Source organism: Lynx rufus, unplaced genomic scaffold, assembly GCF_022079265.1.
Source record: "Lynx rufus isolate CCGP_SWC_20201006 ecotype Redwood Valley unplaced genomic scaffold, mLynRuf1.p SCAF_4, whole genome shotgun sequence".
Classification (NCBI taxonomy): Eukaryota; Metazoa; Chordata; class Mammalia; order Carnivora; family Felidae; genus Lynx; species Lynx rufus.
The window spans coordinates 19,013,633-19,019,632 of record NW_025814856.1 but is presented as its reverse complement, the minus strand read 5'-3'; positions in this window follow the sequence as shown (position 1 = coordinate 19,019,632).

The window sequence follows — 6,000 nt, the reverse complement described above, 5'->3', positions numbered from 1 at the left end:
CAAAGGCAAGGTGAGGGCTGATTCACATCTGTCTGAGCTGTCCTGAGCCAGATCCTATTCTTGATGGTCATTGGCAGAGCCTAGAGAAAGACACCTCCAAAATTCCAATTTCCTGGTGTTCCATAAGGCTGCCCACACACTCACTTCTGTACAAGGAAGGCTGACCTAGAATAGTACTCTCCAGGCACATTATGCTAATTTTTCCTCCTCAGATACTTGAAGATCTTTTCAGCCCCAGGGCCTTTGCACTTGCTAGTCTCCCTTTTTTGGGATGCCTTTCCTCCTGCTCTTTTTTTTTTAATTTGTTTTTTGTTTATTTTTGAGAGAGACAGAGCACAAGAGGGGGAGGGGCAGAGAGAGAGGGAGACACAGAATCTGAAGCAGGCTCCAGGCTCTCAGCTGTCAGCACAGAGCCCAACACAGGGCTTGAACTCACAAACTGTGAGATTGTGACCTGAGCCAAAGTTGGTTGTTTAACCAACCGAGTCATCCAGGTGCCCCTCCTCCTGCTCTTCTTATAGCCAACTTCTTGTATTCCTCCTTAGCTGAGTGTGCCCTTCTCAAAGACCTTCCCTGACTCCCCTATCCCTGTCACCCCACTTTGGCTGTGAGCTCTGTCATTAAAGAAGGAGTTCCATCTGCTTAGCTTGCTCCTGCCAATAGTCCAGAGGGCTTGCCCACATTAGGCATTCTGGGTTAGCTCATCCCCTCATCTGGCTGGTGCGGTGACCAGACTTGTGCCCCCACAGGAATCCTTAATGACCCTGTGAGAAGGAGTTCTCTGGACCTGCCTGGTTGCCATTGCACAAAGCCTCCTCTACCTCATGTGTCTCCCCCCCACAGCCCTGGCCAGCCCCTCTGCACAACCCATTAGGCTCTGGCCTGGCAGGAATGTTCAGAGACAGAAAGATGTCCCGAGGATAGGTGGGCAGCTCAATCAGACAGGAGCTCTGACTGCAGCGTTTCCCAGGAAGATAGCCTCCTTTCTAAAGGCTTTTAGCTTGAGACTCAATACTTTCCTGTACACCATCATACCCCACAGTCTCTTGTGTGAGGTGACATTTTTCAGGACCTATAGCATGCTGAGAGCTCTACAGGGCTCTGTGCCTTCCCTTTCACAGTCTCATAGGCTAGGGGACAAGTGTCACTTGTCCACATGGGTTCAGGGAAGTTAAGACAGTTGTCCAAGGTCACAGAGCAGAGCTGGGAGGATACCCCAGGCTGCACAACCTGGCCCAACTTCCATCTAATCCTCAGGAAAGTGCCCTGACCTTAAGCCACCCTGAGAGGGGACCGGCACTCCCTTCCCAGGTTCAGAGGTTAGAGGGCATAGGAAGTGATCCTCAAGAGCCCTTCCTCTGGCAGCCAGGGGCACAGAAGACCAGCAGAAGGAAAGGACAGACTTGTGACACCTCAGCCAGGCCAGGTCAGGGAAGGAATCAGCCAGGGTTGGGACTCTTTGGGCAAGGACAGATTTCCTCTTAGGGAGGTTTTTATAGAGCCCCATACTTCCAGGTTCTGACCTGGCCCTGCCACATACCACATATGGGAAGCTGGTACTCCTCAAACTTCAGTGACTTTGCCTGCAAGATGAGCATAACCTCTGCCCAAGAGGGCTAGTGGAGAGACAGTAATTAAAGGAGATCTTATATGAGACATTCCGGGCACATTCTAGGTGCTCAAAACATGGGCTGAAAATGGGACTGGAAGGCTAGGCCCAGAGCTGGGAAGCCCAGCCCCCTCACTCACTTGGCCTTTCCATGGCAGGCCCTGAGACCTTCCATGTACCCCCAACAGCCCAGGTTGGGAGACATGGCCCATGAACCAAGGTCTCATCAGCTGGAAGTGAAGGTGTACTGGGGAGTGTCTCGACACTGGGGAGCCGCTCCAGGGGGTGGCTGAAGGATTCACCAGGTTCCTGCACAGAGAATCACGGCCAGGTCTGAGGGCTGATCAGTTTGCTGTGAACACAGATGAAGCCTGGGGGTGGGGATGGGGGTGTAATCCGCTTTATCCACACTGTCCCTGCAGCAGAAGCAGGTTTTTTGGGATAAGGAAGTCTCCCCAATGCCACCTCATCCCCATTACCTCTTCTTTGTCCTAACTTTCTCTGAACTCCCCACAAGAAAGAGGAAAGTAAGCCTGCCTATAAGAGCCATGATCACAGGTCACCACTGCTTCCCCCTTAGCACTTGGCTGGAGCCCACCAGACAGTGCAGGCAGCTGCTTCCTGCTTGTCCTCATGGAGTCTGGCCTCTATGAGGACAGGGATAGTGGAGCAAGGACCATCTTGAAGATAGTTTGCCATTTCAGAGCCCAGTCGTGGACTTTGGCAAGCCACTTAGCCACTCTGAGCCTTGGTTTCCCATCTGTAAAATGGGATTGCAATGCCTATCTGCAGGATTTGAGATACATTTTATTTGTCTCTGGTTCAGTGGTCAATAAAAATGTTTTAACCATGTAAACTCTTGTTCAAATTACATCTCAGGAGAAACTCCAGTACACAAATCAGCTCTGTTGGAAGCAGGGGTGGAGGGCCCTAGGACCCCTCTACCACATCCTGAAGACCCAAAGAACCAGGTGTCAAAAGATCTGGCCCCTGACAAGCAACACAGGAGCCACCTGAAAATGCCACAGCAGAAAGAGGAGGTGGACAGGTTGTTTGATAAACTAGCATCAAAAGCTGTGCGTATCTCTAGGGGAAGCACATGCGGATGTGGGGAGGGGAGGATACATGAGATTGCTCTGGGCGTGCTAAGAGGGGGAAGCTGCTACCAGGTGCCCACTGCCTCATCCCTGAGGCCCCCACTCTGCCTTCCTGTAGGAGATGGGGTTTAAAAAAATGAAAGATCTCCTTGCCATGGTTGCCTCTCACCCACTAAACCTACTTGTTCTCCATCCTTCACACAAGCACATCCCATTCCTGCCTCACCTTGCCTCCCCCTCTACCTGCCAGCTGGAATGCCCTTTTCCAAAATCTTTGTCTCTCCAAATTCACATGTCACCACATCTGGGAATCCTTCCATGTTTGTCCCCAGCCAAAAGTAGTATTCCTTCCTCTGACCTTCTCCAGTATGAAGAGCAGTGACTAAGAGCTTGGGGCTCAGTTTTTCCACCTGTAAGATGGGAATGTGAGGACTTAGATGGTCCATGTAAAGTCCCAGCACTGTGTGCCTGGCACACAGTAGGCACTCAATAAACAGCAGCTGTTCACTGTGATGTTGTAGCCTCCCCCTCCACCAGGGCAGGACCACAGCTCCTTCAGGCTCTGGCACACAGTAGGCATCTACTGAATGCTCACTCAGGTGACCAGCAGGTGGCTCCACACCCCAATTAACCTGCCCTGATCAACTACTCTGAGCCTCAGCAAACTGGTTCCCTGAGTTTCCAACTTTCTGACTCTCTAGCTGCTTTCTCCTGGTGATGGAAAACAGAGAAAGGGCAGAACTGGCAGAATCCTGGCACCTTGACATGTCACCTAGCAGACATTTGGGCAACATTGGTGACCAAGGCCTTTGGACTTGCTGTCCCTCTCCCCTTTTCCACCACACGTTGCCCACCCTTGTGAGGATTACTCCCATTTAAAAGATAAGAAAACTGAGACCCAGCAAAGTGTGTGATCTGCCATCAACTGGTGGCAGCATGTGTGCCAAGGGTACAGAAAGGATCTGGCCCTACTTAATCAATGTCTCATTTTACTGATAAGGTTGGGGAACCTCAAAAAGTGGAACAGCCTTGCCCAAGGCCTCATGTAAACCAAAACTCAGGTGTCCTGGCTCTAAACTAAATAACCCAACCCCACCCTACCCCACTCGAAGGGAAGGAAGTGAACTTCCCAGACCCTTCCCTGGCTGCTGGCCTCAATTCCAAGGGGTGAACATGCTGAGTGCCCAGTGGGACAAAGGGAAGAATTTTACCCTGCTGGGTTTGAGGGCAGCTGTGAGGACCCACTAGAGATGCAAAGGCTCAGCCCAAGGCAGTCAGGTCTGGAGACAGCTACCCAGGGCCTATGCTTCCTCCCCATGCCTGCCAGAGAGAGTTTCAAGCAGGCCTGGGAGCACTGAGTCCCCTGCAGAGGTTGCGGCTGGCTGCATTTGAGGCTCAATTCTGACGCTGCACTGGAGGGGCTGAATCGAGGGTGGAGAGGGGCTGGTGTGGAATAGCAATGAACCAGCCTCCTGGAAGCCAGCCAGCACCAGGTTTGCAAGACAGAGAACTCTGCTGTCAGCTGGGTCAGGGGAAGCATCACTGGGAAGCAATCTCTCTCTCTCTCTCTCAACCTCTCTCTCTCTCTGTCTCTCTCTCTCTCTCTCTGTCTCTCTCTGTCTCTCTCTCTCTCTCTCTCTCACACACACACACACACACACACACACACATGCATTCATTCATGCGCACATGTGAGTACACCTCTATGGATTCTTTATTGAAAGCTCCCAGGAAAACCACCACACAGGCCAAGCAAATGCCTGTATCTGAACAGGCTGATGAGAACATGTGGTCACTTGGCTTTTTAGTTCACCTAATTCTACCTGATTGTTAGACATTTGCTCCCATTTCACAGATAGCCACACTGAGGCCCAAAGAGTGTGACTTAGCCAGGCATCCAGCCTCCTAGCCCTGGCTTGTGAGAGCTATACCTGATACCAGAGATCAAGGAGCCATGCTTCTCTTGGGCTCTTGAAAGTGGCCAAGTAGACATGGACAATCATTCCACCCTCTCCTTTGCTAACTACCTCTGCTGCACCCCCCTGGCCTAGTCACCCCCCGCCACTTCCCCACAACAGTGATGGGTGACATATGGCCAATAAAAATCCTTCCCTGGGTCTGGAGTGTAGGCACCTGGCAGATGCCTCCCCTCTGGGACTGCTAAAACCACAGTCTTAGCTGCCAAGAAAGCTATGCAGGCAGAAGATCAAGGCCAGACCCAGGGAGAAGCACAGACAAGCAGAACTGAGGGGCACAGAGTCCCTCTGTCCCCAAGACCCTGGTCCCTGCAATTCTGACTTCAATCCTATAAATTAATCAGGCACCCTCCTTAGCCACTGGTGTGCATTAATCTCTTTGGCTTAAAAGGCCCTATGACACCTCCTTCTCAAGCCACGTCCTTTCTTCACAGATCATACTGAGCCTGTGATTCGGCACATATGTGTGATAGCTTATCCTTCTTTCTGATGAGTATAAATCTCCTGAGAGCCCTATGTGCAGCTTTCACTGCTGCTTTCCTTGCACCCAGCACAGGGGCTCAGGCACAGTGCATACTCAGCAACCAAGCAAAGGAGTCTGTCTGCAGCTCTTAAGCTTTGTGACTAGAAAGACTATCTGCCTTTGCATCTGGCCGGCATTTCACTGGGCAGAGTACACGAGGAGGGTTGGTCTGAACCACAGGTTCCGTGAGGCCCCCAGAATTCATCTGGGGAGCCCAGGAGCCCTTCAAAAGGGTGGGCCACCCTTCTTGAAGCCCAGGACTGGAACTGCGATTCAGAAAGCCCATATGATGCTGCTCTGGAGAGCAGGCTCTTGGAAATGAAACCCCATGGGTAGCAAAAGCCTGATTTTCTGGGCGGGAAGTCCCAGAGGTAGATTTGGGGCTGGGTTCCTTATCCCTCTGGCAACTTCAAGTATTTCTCTCCTTCCTGATGGCTAAGTATGCTAGGGTAGCACATGAGTGCTGGGCACTAGCCATGCACCAGGCAGCTCACTAAGCACTTCACACACAGCATCGGCCCGGATCCCCCAGATGACTCCCCAGAGTGGGCACTACCTCCTCACTGCAGTTGAGGAAATGAGGCGGGAAAGCTTGGGGACTTGTCCAAGGTCGCCAAGCTAGGAAGGAGTCTATATCTCAGGAGTGCTGGCTTCTCCCTGCCTTCTACCATCTTCCCCCCTCCTCCATACCCTGAGGGGAGGGGAGGTGGAGGAGGGAGAGCTGCAGGTGCCAGATGAGCTCTTGGAAAACTGGGAGGTTTCAAGATAGGAGCTGAGGGAATATGCCAGAGTCAG